The sequence below is a fragment of the Phascolarctos cinereus genome, unplaced genomic scaffold (assembly GCF_003287225.1).
Source record: "Phascolarctos cinereus isolate Bilbo 61053 unplaced genomic scaffold, phaCin_HiC Scaffold_1;HRSCAF=81, whole genome shotgun sequence".
NCBI lineage: Eukaryota > Metazoa > Chordata > Mammalia > Diprotodontia > Phascolarctidae > Phascolarctos > Phascolarctos cinereus.
This window is the reverse complement of record NW_027555514.1, coordinates 289938930-289957702: the sequence shown is the minus strand read 5'-3', so window position 1 is coordinate 289957702 and position 18773 is coordinate 289938930.

Below are 18773 nucleotides of genomic sequence, written 5' to 3'. Positions count from 1 at the left end.
AATCATTTGCCTTCTCAAGGAGTGGGGAGAGACAGAAGCAGGGAGAGAATTTGGAAGTTAAAAAATTTTGTAGTGATCTTTTAAAAAAATTACTTATAATTGGGAAATAGTTAGTGAAATAAATAGAAACATTTTAAAAGTGATTGTTTTTTTAATTTACCTGTAATTGGGAAAAATTTAGTGAAATACATGGAAATTTAAAAAACCAGAAAACACTGTCCACAAGCTCAGTCACAGTTCACCTGGCCAATCAGTGCTCGTCAGTGTTCCAGAGTACTGGAGGAGCCCAGGGCCTCTCGATTTCAGAAGCAGGGGGTGTGTTCGCTATTTGAGCCCAAGAAATACAGCCTCCACTGACACGGATGAGCCAGACACCCCACCACCTCCACACAAGCACAGCATCAGCCTGGGGGAGGCTGGTCCAGGGCCAGAAGCAGCCTTCCAGGATGAAGAAGGGGATCCCCCTGAAAGCACTGCAAGAAGCCAAGAGCAGCATGTGCGCCCCAAGCATTGAGCATTCATTCAAGATCTGGCTGGGCATAATTTATCTCTGCAAAAACTCCTACTCTTCAATAAACCTCATCAGATTGCAGGTGACAGATGCACGGGCTTTACTTCGACCTTTCAGTGGCATGAGGGTAATGTTCATTGTATGTCTTCGTTTAGAGAGCATTTGCTGCCAAAGGTTGGCCAATGGGCAGGAGAGCCTCATCACCCCCCTGATCCTTGAAATCCGCCCTCCCAGCCTAGAACCAGGATAAGTACTAGAGGCAATTTTATCCTCTGATTTACAGGTGAAGAAACTGAGGCTCAGAGATCAAATGAGATCATATTTCTGAAGCAGTTGGCACATAGTGGGTGCTTAATAAATGCTTGTCCCTTCCCTTCCTGCTTTCTCCTCATAGTCTAGTGATAACAAGAGTCAGGGACAGGAGTTAAAGCCTGGCTGATTTCCAAGTACATTCTTTCCACTATACAATGGATAAATTAATGAATTAATTTAAAAAATTAAAAATGATGTCTTACTAAGTACCAGACATTGTGCTAAGTGCAGAGGATGTGAAGATTAAAAAAGAAACATCTTTTGCCCTTAAGAAGCCTATAACTGAATAGGGAAAGACAGGCCCCACAGAACGAGAGGATCAAGGAACGTTGGCAGCATTGGGGAAGGCTTAGACCCCATGGAAGAAGGCAGTAAAGGGGGGGGGGGCATGCTGGGAAGACAGCATGGCCTGGTGCCGGGGGCCGGCCAGTAGAGGCTTTGACAAATGTTGCCCCTTTCTTGGATTTTGGCTTTGCTCTCAATAGTTGAAAGTGTTGCCTCACTGACCCGGGTATCCTGAACTCCCTATGGCTGATCACTACCAGCCTAGAGCATGGAAGTGATGGAAGGAAAGGAGAGAGGGGCTTGCAGATTCCTGAGGATACCAGGGACTCGGGGCTGGAAGGGGCCTCCGAGGTCATCCAACTGAACTTGCACCCGAACAGGAACACGTGACAAGCAGCCATCCGGACCGCTTGGGACAGTGACAGGGAGCTCACTACCCAGAGAGGCAGCCCGTCCGTATCATCAGGAGGGTCCTGACAGCTACTCAAAGTCTCATTCTGCTGAAAGTAGAGCACCTGGTAAATTCTTGATTTGCTTGGCTGACAACTTCATCCCTTCTATCTTGAAGCTACAGTAAAACCACGGGGCTCTCTCTAACTCGATCCAGGTCTCGCAGTCCTGTTATTGACCTCCCTATCACATCCCCCACTGCTGAAAAGATAAGAAGACATTTGATTCCCCTCCCCCACATCCCAGCCTTCTCCCATCATCCATCTTCTTTCTCTCCTGTCTCAGCCTCCAAGTCCTCTACCTAGATGTGTCTAGCCTGAGTTCATCCCACAAACTGGCTGCTGGGGACAAAAAAGCAGAACCAGAGAGATCTCAGCCCTCGGGCAGCTGCCACTCTGCTGGGGGGAGGGGGCAATAGAGCCTGGGCACGTTTCTGTAGCCCTTCCACCTCTTCAAGGACCTCACTCCATCACGTCCCCTTACCTCCCTGAATCTTCAATCTCTCCCTAATCGCTGGCTCCTCATCTACCAGCTCACTCTCCTGCGTGCTAAAATGAGGAAAAGAAGGAAAACAAGGTCGTTGGACCACCAAGCTATCGTTCCATTTCCTTCCTCCCCCCTTCATTTTCCAGAAGAAGGGGCCTGGGGGTTCCAAGTGCTACATATTATATTGTTTTTATACAGTGCCCTTGGGGGTACCAAGGTTAATGCACTGGTTAGTTTTGCTGACCTCTTTCGTTTTTATTCTTTGTTATAAGAAAGGGCTTTCTGGGAAGAGAAAAGAGGGAGGATATTGGGGGGAACATAAGGGATGTAAAAACACAAGGTATCAATCATTTTTTAATAAGGATGAACAAGTGTTTCCCCCTCCACATCCCCCCAAAAAGTGAGCTAGCTTAATTGACTCCATTTCTGGGCACTCAGCCCCTGCTCCCCCCGCTGCTGACCATCCCCAGGCCTCTGTGGATGCTGCAAGGCCACCACCGACCTCTTATGGGGAGGTCTAGCAGCTTTTTCTCAGTTCTTACGTACCATGATTTCTTTGCAGTGTTGAAACTGGGGGCCATCCCCTTTTTCTGAATGTTCTCTCCTTCTAGCAACTCAAATCTTCTGTGTTCTGAGGGCCCTTCCACTTCTTACCTTCTATGTTCCCTTGACCACATATTCTATGTTTATGGTCTCCCAGCACTGACCCTTTGGTTCTATTTTCTCAGGTCCATTTCATGTTCTAGGTTCTGTCTTCTGTATTCTCATCCTTTTTGGCTCTGACATTCTAGGTCGTCCCCTCCTATGCTTCTGCTCGTCCTTCTTGGCCTCCTTTGCTGGTTCCCAGCCATGCCCACCACATTCCCTGGTGGGCTTATTCAGCAGACTCCTCCCTCTCCTCGGCAGCAGCTTCCCAGCTGCAGGATGCCCTTCCCTACCCCTCTTTCTAGTTTGCCTCATGTATTGTCATCTCCCCATAGAATGGAAGGTCCTTGAGTGGAGGGGTGGGCTAGTTTGCTTGTATTTGTTCTTAGCACAGTGCCTGGTATACAGTCAGCACTTAATAAATGCCATATCCATCCATCCATGTCCCAGCCTCACTGCGCACCTACTATTCCCCATCCAAGACATCCCATTTTCTGTGCCTGTGGTGCTGCCTCAGGGCTCTCATTCCAAACTCAGAACATTCTCCATTCTCACCTCCCCCTTGGAAGCTGGGTTCCTTTCAGGTTCAGTCTGGGAGTTCCCTCCTGCCTAGTCCCATCCCTGCTCCCTCTAGCTGTTAATACCCCACAAATTCTTAGCGTTTCCTTGGTAACTCTCTGGTACTCCTCTCTGGGTCCGTGTTCCACCCCCCTGCCCTGACAAAGTGCTGGTTCCGTGATAGGGAATACGGGGGTGCTCCATTTCTGTCTCTGTGGCCCCAGCCCGCCAGCACAAGGAAAAGGTTCACAAACAGCGGCTCTGCTGAATTGAAAGGAGCAGCGCTCTCGGGAAGACACAAGCGCAGGTCTGCCAGCGAGAAGTCCGTAAGGAGGATGCTTTGAACAAAGAAGAAATAATTCTAATTTCACCTTCAAAGACAATAATTTTTAATTTTTGTCTCGAGCATCCCAAATTGAAGATAAAAGGAAATTGTTTTTTTCTAGTGGGAGAAAAGGGACAGGAGGACAAAGGACTTTGCCAAAGCACATGGCAATGGAGGCAGGCAGGATTGCACTGCTTTGATATCCATTTGAAAACAAAGAAATTACAAACAGGCCTCAGACTATGATTAACGTGGAGGAAATAAAGCAAGGAATTGTTTAATAACCCAAAATTAAAGCACTGATTCCACGTTTTGTCAAGAATTCAGCTGCGTACATGGCACGTGAAATAAGGCTCACCTCTGGGGGATGGGGGGACAGGGATGCCAAGAGTTCGGTTGTGGAGGCAGAAGACCACGCCGGGATCCAGACCTTTTGTGGAAGCCTCTGCTCCACCTGCCCCAAGGGGGCTAGGGATCCCTGCCTCTGCCCCTGCACAGGACCGCCCATCCGGGAGAGGATGCGAAGTGCTTTGTGAGCAAGGACTACTCTGATCTTCTGCTTGCCTTCTTCAGAGTTTGGCACAACGGATAGAGTGCCAGGCCTGGAACCGAGTTCAAATCCAGCTTCCGACACTTCCGAGCTCCGTGACCTTGGGCCAGTCACTTAACCTGTGTTTGCTTAATACCCCCACCTTCCAGGGCATTGTGAGGATCAAGTGAGATTTGTAAGGAGGTTAGCATGTGCCTGGCACCTAGGAAAAGCTACGTAAGTGTTGGCTGTTGTTATTGTATCTATCGTCTCCTGAATTCTCCCACAAACACCGTGATGTGTACAGGGTCAGCATCACTGCCCCCATTTTCCAGAGGAAGAAACTGAGGTCCCCTTAGGGAAGTGACTTGGCAGAAGTCATAAAAGTGAGCCAGTGGCAGGGATGGCCCCGATTTCCTGGACTTCTGCTCCATCCACAACGTCCAACAGACCGTGGAGGTCACTGATTCAGAGACGCCGGGAGCATCTAGACAGCCCTAGGAAGCCACATCAACGCCCTGGCCCAGGGCACGAGGAAGGGCAGAACTGGGAGGGGCAGAACACAGAGCCTAGACTGGGATGGCCACAAAAGGCCAGGGAGAATGCAGAACAGAGAACAAGTGAGGTGAGATGAGCCCAAGAACCTAGAACCCAGAGCATCAGCACTGGGAGACCATGGAACTGGAAAGTCTGCCATCAGTGGGGTACAGAACGTTAGAGCTTGGAGGGGCTTCAGAAAGCCTCTCATTCACCCTCTTGTTCTACAAAGGAGGGACAGAGGAGTAGGAAGAGCAGGGGAGGGGAGGAAAGGGTGGGAGTGGTGGGGGAGGGCAGCATCGAAGTAAGATTTCTACCACCCCTGGCCCTGCTTACTGGGGAAATGGATGAGCATAGGTGGCATGGTGCATAGGCACCAGGCCTGGAGGCAAGGGGACCTGAGTTCAAATCCAGCCTCAGACACTCACTGGCTGTGTGACCCTGGGCAAGTCACTTCACCCTGTTTGCCTCAGCTTCCTCATCTGTAAAATGAAGAGGAACATGACAAAGTGCTCCAGTATCTTTTCCCGAGAAGGGGTCACAGAAAGTATGAAACGACTGGACAGCAACAAAGGCAGCTATCCTGGGAGGCTGGTCTGGGTCACACCTCAGGGAGGTGCCAACGGTGGTGTAGAGGGTCACTGGGACAAAGCCCAGGCCCAGGGCCCTCAGGCATCCGGGCCCCTTCCCTGGACTGGCAGATTGGGCCTCAAACACCCTCTACTTCGGTAGGGAGATGATTTCTTATTTCAGCATTAGAATTTCTTTTGTTGCAAAAGTTAATTTCCTGGAAACAACCTCAGCTTCATTAAGACCATGGCGGCAGCAGCCAGAATGATGATGATAAAAAATAACGCTAATGAGACAGCGGGCTTGGGGAGGGCAGCATGTGCCGATCACCTCAGTGATCGGGGGTCGATGCCAGGGCTTTTAAAGCCAGCAGGGGGTGTGAGTGTGCACATGTGTGTGTGACTGTGTGTGTGAGCATGTACACTGTGTGTATGTGCATGAATGTGTGTGTACATGTGCGTGAGTGTGTGTGTGAATGAGAGTGAGTGTGTGTGTGCGTGCATGCCTTGCACTTTGTACACTTGTGTTTACACTCATGCCTGCTCTCCTTTCCGAAGAATGAAGCGAGGTGTTCACAAAGAGCCTTCTCTTTGCTCCAAGTCAGGCAGAACAGCTAGGATGACCCAGAAGAGAAGCGGAGGCATGAAGAAGTCAATGGACTGGTCCAAGGTCACACAGAAAATTAGAAAGAAATGGGGAGTCCGATTGAGCCAGGCCTCACCCAGCTCTGTTTGTTGTAGTTTGGTCATCACCGTCACGTCTGACCCCTTGTGATCCCGTCAAGGGCTTTCTTGGCAGAGATACTAGAGTGGTTTTCCATTTCCTTCTTCAGCTCATTTTACAGATGAGGAAACTGAGGCAAACAGGGTGAAGTGAAGTGTCTGAGGCCAGATTTGAACTCGGGTCCTCCTGACTCCGGGTCTGGGCTCTCTGCACTATGCCATTTAGCTTTCCATGATAGCAGGAGTTTAAATGCTTGTGTATGAGCACATGGGTACACATATATGTACACAAGCAAGTATACATACACAAGTGTTAGTGGGTGTTTCCCTGTCAGCCTCAAAAGCCATTGGCCAAAGGAGAAAGGAGGCTCTGGGTGGGGGCAGGGAGGCCTCAAATCCTCAAAACAGTGCCTCCATCCACACTGGTACTGATTGCATTCACAGCCATCTCTTTAACCGGTTTGTCTAGGCTGAGGTAAGGGCAGTGGATAGGGCACCAACCCTGAAGTCAGGAAGACTCAGACACTTACTAGCTGAGTGACCCTGGGCAAGTCACTTCACCCTCCCTGCCTCAGTTTCCCCACCTGTAAAATGATCTGGAGAAGGAAATGGCAAACCACTCCAGTATCTGCCAAGAAAACCCCAGATGTGTCACGAGAAGTCCGACATGACTGAGAACAAGTGGATGACAACAAAAGGCCCCAGGAAGGCCTGCCCCAAACGCTCATCCTCAGGTTATTGTCTTCTGGGACTCCCATGATCTGAAGAAGCAGGGTTTCCATTCGCTGCTAATGTGGCTGCTAACTACGGCATGCTCAGTAATGTTAGAATTCAGCAAAGGATGCAGGCAGAAAACACCTGACATGTGAGGGGTGCCCCCTGCACGCAGAATCCAGCCACAGCCCTGGCAACACCAACGAAAATCCCAAGGGAGTTGGGGGGGGGGGAGAAACACAGATGGGGGAAGTAAAGTCCAGGAGGATGGGCCCCTCCATTTGGGAGGATGGGGGCCAGGAAACTACTGCCTACAGGGTCCCTGACACACAGGGCCAGCAGCTGTGGGAGGGAGAGGTCAGATGTCAAAGGGAATTGCCATAGTAACTCCGCCCCTCATGTCATCAGCTCCACAGGCAGGACTGAGGCTCAGACTCTCACTCATCCCAGCCTCGAGCCCCCGAGGCCTCAAACTTACCAGAGTCTGAGACAAAGAGCTCACTTAGCACAAACAGCAGACTGCCTCTGAGGCAAGGCCTTGAGGCCACAGCCTGCAGTGAGGGGCTTCTGAGCTGCCTCTTGAAGAGGGAGGAGGGAAGGGCAGAGACCTAAGAAACTTAATCCTACCCACCTGAAAACAAGGGGCAGGGGGCAGGGGACAGTGAGGATGCTGGGCCCCCAGGCCGCTGAGCCTTAGCATCCCTGCGGCCTGGGGGCCGAGATGGAGAGGACAAAACAGCTTTCACTGGCAGACAGCCAGTAAGGGGAGGAAGGCTGCCCTGCCAGTGTCAGAACCTCAGGGAAAGCCCCCGCTGGCCAGCCCTAGTTCCAGGGCCAAAGGTGATGTGTGTGGGTGGGTGGGTGGGTGGGTGTGTATGGGGCAGTGTGAGTGTGTGTGTGTGTGTGTGTGGGTATGGGTGTGAGTGTGTGTGTGGGTGGGTGGGTGGGTATTGGGGGGGTGTGGGTGTGAGTGTGTGGGTGGGTGGGTGGGTGTGTATAGGTATGGGTGTGAGGGGGGTGGGTACACATGTAGAAGTCTGCCTTCAAACTATCCTTCTGCTTCTTTTTCTTGATTCTTACATTAAAAAAAACCTACCTCTGGTGACACATTTCTCAGGGAGAGAAGGAAGGCAATTAGAGAAGACTGGCCCATTCTGCGGCTTGAGGCACACGGAGCCAGTGAGAACAGCAAACTAGTCCTTGACGTCCTCTCCCAACGGCTCCACAAAGAGGGACGTTTTTTAAAAGGCCCTCATAGGAAAGAACCATTAGCAAACCACTCAGAATTCCAGATAGGGAAGGAAGCTTGGCCAAGGGTCTGAGCCACGGCATAGTCTTTGATGTGCAGATGGAAGCTGGAAGAACCGGCTCAGATTCGGACTTCTCAGAGATGAGTCTAGAGCATGGGGGCAAGGACTCATCTTCCTCACTGTGTGACCTCAGGAAGGTTCTCATGCTCTCCCACCAAGTAGACCTTTATGTCCTTCCACAGGTAGAAACTAACTATGGCTTCCAAATTCCCTCCCAGCACCAGCAGTCAATACTCTGAGCTCCTTCGGATTCCAGCTCTGACATCCCCTGTTCTCAGGCCCTCCCAGCTCTTTGACTACCTGGTCTCTGTTCTACATTCTTTGCCAGCCTTGGCATTCTGTGTTCTCTGTGCCTCCTTTACACTCTGCACAGGGCTAGGAAGAAGGGAGACAATGAAGGGTGGACATCTCCCCCGGCTGAGATCCCAAAGTGGGGGAGGGGAAACACTTTCAGAGTTTGGAGGCAAGATATCGGTCTTTTGGAACAAACACTTTTCATCTTTTCAGGTGTTTACATTACTTCCTTCTGGGAATTGACTTGAGTCTCTAGTGAATCCAAACTTTTTCATTTCCTTGTTTCTTGAGAAACTCAGTTCCATGCCTGAGGAGGTGAAATCTGAAGGCAGCAGGTACATGGCACAGCACGGGTGGAAAGCCCACCTTCATCCCAGCCTCCCCATGATGGGAAGGGCTGCCACCTCCAGCCCTCCCCCTTCTGTCTGAGGGTCACCTCTGGTCACCTGCCCCAGGACTCCCCACCTGTGTAGGTCTAGTCTAGCCAAAGCTCCACCCTGTCAGTGTGAGTGACAGGGAAAGCCAGCCACCCTGTGTGTGCCCACTTCCACTCCCAAAAGCCTTCCTTGCAGGTGAAACCTCACTAGCCAGACCCAGAAGTGATATGGTCTGGCTGCATTCCTGGGCATTAGGGGAAAGAGTTCCTGGAGAGAGCTGTTCTCAAGTGAGCAATCGATCAACAAGCATTAATTTAGCACCTGCTGTGTGCCAAGCCCTAGGCCAAGCAAAAACAAACAGGAAGTCTTGACTTTACTGGGGGGGGAGGGGCAGGTGATTTAACACATTAACAGACAAACAAATTCATGAGAGACACAAAGCAAACACCAAGTGACTCCAGTGGGAGATATGCCAACAATCCGGGGAATGGGTGCAGGTCTCCTGGCAGAGGCAGCCTTTGGGCCCCCAGAAGGAGGATGAGCATCCCAGCATGGGACACGACCTGTACCCCAACCCAGACACACCCTGGATGGAGGGCTGCATCAGCCAGTTTGCCTGCAGCATCAATGTTTGAGAGGAAACAGTCAGCAGATTGGAGCCAGACTGTGCAGGGCTTTGAACAGAAGGCATGCCTCAGCTCCTGTGAGCTCCTGATCAGCTCTTTTCTGAATCCACACACATCACAGCCCCCCATGCACCCCAGGGAACCTGTCAGAATAGCAGCAAGGAAGTCAGCGACCGAGTTGTTAGGGCTGGGAGGCAATATCTAATGCCAGACCCCTGAAGAAGGAGGTGTCCTCACCTGAGGCTGTGCAGCCTCTAGCCAGTACATACAAGAAGGGAGAGCAGGCCTCCCCAGGCTGGGTGTTTAACATCCAAAGGTCTGCATAGCCAGAGAGACAGGTAAGGGCTCATCATGGTGGAATGGCAACCTTGGAAGGGAGGGGTGCCACTGAAGACTGTTCCCTTTGGGGCATGCTGGTATACTTCAAGGACAGCTCGATTGTGCAGTGGATAGAGCATTGAGCCTAGAGTCAAGAAGCCCAGAGTTCAAACCCAACCTCAGACACTTACTGGATGTGTGACCCTGGGCAAGTCACTTCACCCTGTTTGCCTTAGTTTCCTCATCTATAAAATGAGCTGGAGAAGGAAATGGCAAACCACTCTATTAATCTCTGCCAAGAAAATCCCCAGATGTGGGGGGGGGGGGTCATGAAGAGTTGCACATGATTGAAAATGACTGAACAAGTGTAGCAGGGTCAGGAATGGGAGACAGGCCCCTGCTGTTGAGATTTCCCAGGTCCAAGTATCCATCGCAAAAGTGGACAACGATCCATAATAAATCTGTACTATAGGGTTAGAAAAAACACCGAATCCTCGTTTCATCCCAAGCTGCAGGTTGGTACAATGTAGGGCTCACAACTTTCGTCATGTCATGGACCCCCTTGGGCAGGCAGCCAGGTGAGGCCTCGGGACCCCTTCTCAAAAGCATGTTTTTAAATGCATGAAATAAAATAGGACTACAAACAAAACCCAAAGTTAGTGAGAATGAAGGTCAACTTCTCCCATCAGATTAAGAGACCTCCTGAAACCTATGTTCATGGATCCCAGATGAAGAAGCCTCGGTGCAGCACACCTGGGCTCATATTCTGATTTTTCCACTAACTCTGTGCCCCTGGAGTAAATCATCCATTTCTCTGAGCCTTGTTTCTTGCAAAAAGAAGATAACAACACTTGTACTATCCACCTAAGGGCTTGTTAGAAGGAAAATATTTTGTAAACCTTCAAAAGCTACAGGTGCACAGATGCAGTTAACCTCCAAGATCATCAGCATCCTCCAGACACAAACACACCAGGAGCAGCTTCCCTTCTTCTGCCCCATCCAAGCCGCCATGAAGCTCTGCCTCGTGCCTGCCTCATAGCCAGGTTCTTCTCAATCTGACCCCACCCAAAGGCTGATTTCCTAACAGTCTTCTTTTTACTCTGATCCAATAAAACATGATTGTTCTCTGTCCTCCAAATATGGCTAATGCACCTCCAGCCCTGTGTATTTACTCATGCTGTTCCCTGGGGCCCACAATATGCTCACTCTCTTTTCATGATGAATTCCTACGCATCCTTGAAAGTACAACTCAAATACCCCCTCTTCTAGTGAGGTTTCCATGATTCCCCGTTGGTAAGATTCCCCCCCTCCCGCCTCTCACATAGCACTTTGTACCATTCTGATGCATTATAAGATGGGAATTTGCAAAAGATGGAGATGTTGCATGAACAAAATCTCCCTCTTAGTTTCAGCTGGGAGAATGACTGCATTTTGAACCCAGCCAGCCCACCCCCTGATGCAAACCTGCTCAGGGAAGCTGCCTTATATGGAGCAATTGCCTTGAGACCCACATGACTCTCTAGGTTGCCTGCCTAAAGGCAAGTTGAAGAAGAAGGGCCATGGACATCTCCATTAGGACAACAGAAGCTTCCCATCACCTCTTCATAAGATGTCTACCAAAGACCCTCCCTCCTGCTAGAAACACAACATTTTTCACCTTCATTAAAAAGTTCTTTTTGTTACCACAAGGTAATAATAATAATAATAACAGCATTTCTAGAGGGCTTTAAGGCATGCAACAATATTGTGAGGTAGGTGCCAGCATTCTCTCCATTTTGCTGATGAGGAAACTGAGACAAAGATTAAGTGACTTGCCCAGGGTCATACAACCAGGGAGTATCTAAGACAGGATTCAAACTCAGGTTCAATGTAGTTCTTATTGTCCTGGTGCTCCAACAATTTAAACCCAGGCCCTCTGCGGGAAACATGCACTTATTGTGTAATGTGTTAAATTTCCATATGTCTTATCTGTCCACTGAACTGTGAGCAACTATGAGTTTACAAAGCTTGTGCCTTAACTGTGCATATCCCTTAGGACCATGGACAGGGCTCCGATCAAGGGCTAAACCTAAAATAGTTGGGGGGGTTTGTATTTTCATAAATAGAAGCCAGATCTGAGGGACCTGATGCATTTTCTCTCCCACTTTTCTGCCACTTTCTGATCATTGAGGGCTTGTAGGGCCCAGGGGGGCCTCCTTTTTGACTTGCTCCAGATCAGCCTTGATTTATACCTGGTGAGTAGTGAGCCTCCCAGAGTCCTTTCCCTTTCCATCTGGCTTCCTCACCATGGGACAGGATGCTGGTTGAGGACTCCCCAGGGTGGGAACCATTTGGTCCTGATTTCCAGAGCTGAGGTATCAGCTGACCTCAAGTTTCCCTGAGGACAGAAGGGAAGAGACAGATGCAAAGAGCACCTGGCAGCTGTCCCACGCTCCCTGAGTGGGGCCCAGGTGCTGTCATCAGGTCCAGGGGGAAGCAGGAGACACCTGGAAGTAATGGACTCCCATCTGGTGAGCTAGCCTAGAGTCTCGGGAGACAGGGCACTTTGGATGCCTGAGCTCTCTATTGAACACTATGTCTCTTATGCTTGGTCATAACTCACCCCACCCCCAGTTATTTCACCTAATAGAACAGTACTTAAAGAAATCCACAATCGAAAGACAAATCCAGAGATAATAAAATTGTCTCTTGCCAGCAACTGAAAAAAGCAAAAACCGAGGCAACGGGAGACCTTACTTGCCCCAAACTAGGAAGCATTCCCTCAGACAGGAACAAGAACCAGATTTCAAACACCCACTGTGAGTCCAAACAACAACAACCTGGGATTCCTTGAAGAGAAAAGAATCCTGGGGGAAAACAGGATATTTTTTTCATTTTTAAAAACATTTTTCCGTGGTACACACCCTGCATCTTTGTTCCATGATTTCAAAAATTATCATTAGAGTGGGAAGGGGGGAATAGAGCACGAGGTCCCCAGTTCTGAATGATAACATTAGTATTATTAGTATTATTAGTATTGATAACAGCATAAGCAGCAACAACCTAAAGAGTCCATAGCTTCATCGATGTGGAGATGCTTTTTGGGGCCATTCCTGTCCTCTCCCTAAAGATCTCTACGGAGGACATAACCAACCCACTCCATGGGCATCAGGCCCATTTGGGGGCCATCCATCTCTCACGACTCATACATGACTCCTACCCACCTTTGAAAGTACAATTCAAATACCACCTCTTCCAGCAGGGTTTCCATGATTCCCATTTGGCAAGGGTTTCGCCCCTCATCCCTCATGTAACACTTTATTCCATTTTGATGAATTGTAAAAGACAGGGAATTGGCCAAAAAGATCATATGGAGATATTGGATGAATAAAATCTCTCTCTTAATTTCAGCTGGGGTAATAACTGCAGTTTGAACCCAGCCAGCCAAACCCCCTTTTGCTGAACGTACTTTGTATAAGTATTCTGTAACCCACTTGCTCAGTAATTGTGCTGAACGACTGGCTTAGGGGGTTACCATATAGTATGACTACTACAATAATAATGGCAGCTGTTCACTAAAGACCTGAGTTCAAATCCAGCCTCAAACAATTACTAGCTGTGTGACCCTGGGCAAGACACTTAAGCCTGTTTGCCTCAGTTTCATAATCTGTAAAATGAGCTGGAAAGGGAAATGGCAAACCAGTGTCTTTGCCAAGAAACCCCAAATGGGGTCATGAAGAGTTTGAAACAATTGAATAACAACAAAAATCGATTGACACGGAAAGACAAGGTTCATCCGAGGGGCTTCACACTTGTCTCTGGATCATGAACCATCACCCAGGTCAAGCAAGGAGCAGACACTTCCCCCAGCTCTTCTCAACTTTCCCTCACCACTCCTGGTTCTGTCAAGGATCAAGTAGAAGTGGAAGGCCTCCTTCACATCTCATCCTGTCATGTGACACACAACCTTCGCCTCTCTAGGCTACACATTTGCAGTTCCTCCAACAGATATCCGTGTGGATGGTCAACTTCTGAGCTCCCTGGAGTCTCTACAAGGAAAAGCATCTGCATGGGCTTCCATTCCTTCTGCAACCCAGGAAGTGAGTTCAGTCAGCATGAGTGTGGTTCTAGGCATAGAGGGATCCTGGTCAAGAATCTCCCCATCTCTGGGCCTCAGATTTCTCACCTATGCCATGAGGACAATAATATTTGCTCTTAGGGCTGTTGTGAGAGTCGTTTCAATTCCATAAGCATATATTGAGACCTTACCATGTGCCAAGCATTGTGCTGGGCACTAGGGGAAGGGATGGGACAAACACAAATGGAACTTACATTCTCTTGGAGCAATGCAATGCACACACAAGTAAGCATCTTTCAGAGAAAACTGGAGTGGGAATTAGCCCTACCAACTAAAGGAAAATAATGACTCAGAGAAGCAGAGATGAAGAAGGGGTGGTGCATCCTAAGCATGGAGGAATGGCCCGAAAATGCAGAAGAGAGTGCGTTGACATTGGGAAATGACTTGGAATGCCATTACTTTACCTAGATCTAGGCCTCTGGCTCACTTCTTGGACAGCTCCAAACGATGACTGCTCAGCTCTGGCCAGAATTCCCACCAGGAGACTGGATTCTGCCCCTGGCATCACCTTGGGCTCCAGTAAGTGGTCTTTCCCCTTTCCTTGCCCAGTTCCAGGGCTCCACTTCATTTCCTGGCCATGGGCTCTAGAACCATGCTGGTACCCCTCTTCTTTCCCCTTTCAGTTCCCCTCAATGCATGTTTTTGAGAGTAGAAAACTATATTGCTTTCTTGTATTCATATCCCTGGTGCTTAGCACAGTTCCTGATACATAGTAAGAGCTTAATAGATGGTATATCTGTCTGTGTGTCTCTCTCTGTCTCTCTCTCCATCTCCGTCTCTCTCTTTCTCCATCTCTGTCTCATCTAATTGATCTCAAATGGAATTTATTAAAAGAAGTAAAACAAAACATGGTGAGAAAGAGAAGGAGGGAGGAATTGGATTGGGGTACACCCTAATGCCTGGCAAAGGAGCCTATATTTAACCTAGAGGCAATAAGGAGCCCCTGCATGTTTTTTGGTGGGGGTTCAAATGGCTACATCTGCTCATTAAGAAGATTATTTTTGAGCTATATATTGGATGAGGGCAGGTACATGGCACAATGGGTAGAGCACTAGGTCTACAGGCAGGAAGACTCATCTTCTTGAGTTCAAATCTGGCCTCAGACACTTCTTAACTGGATGACCCTGGGCAAGTCACTTCACCCTGTTTGCCTCCGTTTCCTCATCTGTAAAATGAGCTGGAGAAGGAAATGGCAAACCACTCCAGGATCTCTACCAAGAAAACTCCAAATGGGCTCACAAAGAGTTGGACATGACTGAAAACAATTGAACAACAACAAATGCTGGGCAGTCTGAAAAGGAAATGTTCACGGCCACTGTGAAGGAGAGGAAACGAGTGAGCTGATGTTTTTAATGGGAACGGCACCCATGGAGTTCCTGCAATTTGTAGCCTGAGGGAGCTTCTGGATCATCTGGCCCAACCCCTTCCTTTCACTGATGTGGATACTAACATGCAGAATAGTCCAATAACTTGCCCAAAGCTACCCAGTTGCTAAGGAGCAAACATGGGACCCAAACCTGAGTTCTGTGACTCCAAACCCAGCCCATCACACCACCTCTCACCTGCTCAAATCAACCAGAGCTCTTGGCTCTGGACAAACCTAAGACCTTTGGGTGTTTAAGATGATGGAAATGCCAACTTGGAACCAAAAAGGCCTCAGGCCTAATCTCTCCTAACAATTGCCTCTAAAACAGATTCCATTTGAATTGTTCAGTTCATCTTTTCCATGCCCTGCATGTTTTTCTTATTGGATGTTTTTGTCTGAAAGGAGCTTTCACATGAATGGCATGTCAATTCCGGTAGTATTGACAAGTGTCCAGCCAGGGCGGTTTATGGGGAAAGAATGAAATCTTTGCCAATGGTCCCTCTGAGATGAAGCTGTCATCTCTCCAGAGTTAAAGGTGAATACATCACCACAGTATGAGGAGGATTTTCTTTGCCCATTCCTTCGAAGGCTCCTATAATCCAGGGACTAAAGGTCTTCAGATGTAGCTGAGATTTGTGCCACTAATAAGGAGTAGTCACTTCTACATGGTGAGCTATGAAAAGAAGAAGCTGCCATTGAAGGCAGCTCTGGAGGTCTTTCAGTGAAGACTAGAAGAGTACTTGTTGGAAATGTGGTAGAAGGGATTCTTGCCAAGATATGGGTTGGGCTAAATGCGTTATGAACTCCTTCCCATCACTAATGTTCTGATATTCTAGGAGAATGATACCCAAGGATACCAAGACACAGGAGCAAAGGTATGAAGGAAACTTTTCAGGTCAATACCATAAAATCTTCCTAACAATGGGAACTGGCCATGAATCAGCTGGGCAGCCTCAGGAGGCAGTGGGGAGGTCTCCAAACAGAGGCTGGAGGACCACTTGTCAGGGAAGTCACAGAAGAGATTCCTGGTTAGAAATGGTTTAGGCAAGGTACCCTTTGGAGTATCTTCCAGCTCCAAGAATCTCTGATTCAAAGACAAGGAGGGAGGAGGTCATAGAAGAGGTTAACAGAAAGACTGCCTTGGTCTTACATAGACACAGCCTTAATCCTGTGTCTCAAACGTGTTTTGTAACATTTCCTTAGATCCAATATTCTCTAGAAAGAAAAGATCTAACACATAAGTAGTGCATGGAAAAGCAGTTGTCAAGTTGTAGTGAAGAGTCTTGGACTGGAAGAGAAGAGACCTGGCTTGTACCCTTGCCTCTGACCCCCACCATGAGCAAATGGCTGAGTGCTTCTTGCTTCATAGATGGAAGGTTTGAACTGGAAAAGCCCTCAAAGCTCCCCAGCCCAAAGCACACCTGAGCAGGTGTCTCCTTCTACAACATCTCAACATGTGGTCATCCAGCCTCTGCCTGAATACTTCCAATGATAAGCACCTCACTACCTAGCAAGGCAGTCCATTCCACTTTGTGATGGCTCAGCTTGTTGCATTACATTGAGCTGAAATGAGCCCCTTTCTTCCAACTTTCTCCAGTTCTGCTTTCTGGGATCAAGAATAACTTTTATCCTCCCACAAGACAGACCTCCTAATACTGGAAGACAGCAATCATGCTGCCACCACCACCACCTTATATTCTCAAGATTGACACCATTGATTCCTTCATTTTGTCCAGCCTCCAGTCTCTTCACCAGACTGGTTGCCATCTCCTCCAGTCTGTCGTGGTGCTACCTAACATGCGACACCCATAACTGACTAACCCTAACCCTAACCCTTGGAAAATAGTCGGGCTCCTCCCCTGTGTGGAAAGGGGGAAGGATTGAGGATGGACCCCTCATGTTAGTCTATAGGTTACTCTGTAACACTGCCAGGCTAGGGAGGGTTTAGGATAACTGTATCTCAGTATCTCCTGCTGTAGCCAACTTCTCCAAAAGGCAACCACACACACGCACACACGCACACACACACACATGCACATGGCAGCCCAGCTATGATGATACGTGATTCTTATTTCCTGAAAATTCTGGACAAGTGAGGCTGCCAGTTTCACCACCTTGGATAGGGAAGGAGGCACCTTAAGATGACTTTAACAGAGCTCTTCCCTCCCATATTATTGGGCCTCTCTCCTTCCCAGGGTGGCCCAGAGGAAAAGGCCTGGGATGTGGGCAGGATGAGTTTGGACCTCACATCTGCCACTTCTGTTGTTATCCTTTCTACTCACTTTCTCATCTGAAAAATGAAGGCATCAACGTAGACAATCCATCTTGTCTCTAATTAATGAGACCCCACAAACCTCTAGCTCTGTCTGGGCCTCAGTTTCTTCATCATCAAAAGGAGAGTTTGGGGCTAAGTCATCCTTGGGCTCTCCTCCACCTCCACCATCCTATGGATGATGTTATGATTTGATTTCCTCTCCATGGACGCCTGGGCAACCTTTCTCCTTCAAAATGCCCAGCAGTTTCCCATGGCTACTTGGGAGACTGGCTGATGAGATGGTCTCTGCCTGAGGCCAGAGTGAATGATGGGGAAGGGGATGACAGCTCCCAGAGAAGATTTTTTATACTTTCCCCACGTGAACTCACCATACTGGGCGTTTATCACTCCCATGCAGGACTGTCAAGAAGTGGCAGGTACATCTATTTCCCCAAACCAAAGAAGTTTCAAATGCTGGACTGAAGATCGGAATCAGCAAAGTAATTCAGCTTAGCAGAAATGGGAAAATCATTTTTAGGGAAATAGATACAGCCCTGCTTTCAAGGCACCTCACGAGCCCCCAGGGGAGCTAGGGGTGGGGGAGGAGCTACCCCATGCTCCTGCAGACTCCCTGCTCCCCAGAGACCTGGCCAGCATTTTTATTCAAGCATCATATAAAGGGAAAAATCAATTCACAGTCAGGTTTCAGGAAGAAAAAGGTCCCTGAGAGAAAGCTGTATCTGAAATGTCACAGATATACATTCCTTTCTTAAGGCCAATAATTTCCTAACTGATGTGAAGATGATATTTTAAAAACAATCATCAAACCAACAGGCTCCTCCCGGAAGAGGATGGAGAGTGTTAGGTTCATATCGTCATCTCCGGCTGAATGTCAGCTCACTGAGGAAAGGTGCTCTTTGGCGATTTGTCTTTGCACCATGCCTGCTATGTAGCAGTTGTGAATAAATGCTTGTTGGATAGAAGTGTATTCTGCTTTCATCTCTCAACAAGACTGTGAATTCCATTCAACTGAATTCAACATTTTACTGAGCGTCTACCATGCTCACCCATTGCTGGTGACAATGATGATTATGATGATGTAATAAATAATAATAATAATAATAATATAATAATAATAATAATAATAATGTCCTGGCCATCAATCAATTAGCATTTAGCAAATATTCCACCGTGTGCCTGGCACTGAGATTGGTTGGGGATACAACAATTAAAAATAAAAATAAAGCAAGCCCAGTTCTCAAGCTTACATCTACTGGGGGAAGGGACATGTATACAAAGCTAGCAGAAGACATGAAAGCAGCTAAACAGTCTGGTAGTAGACAGAGCTGGACTTGGAATCCAGAAGACCTGAGTATAACCACTTACCTAGCCGGGTAATGGGGGACAAGTCACTTAACATCTCTCACACTCAGTTTCCTCCTTTGTACAATGGGGATAACAACTACC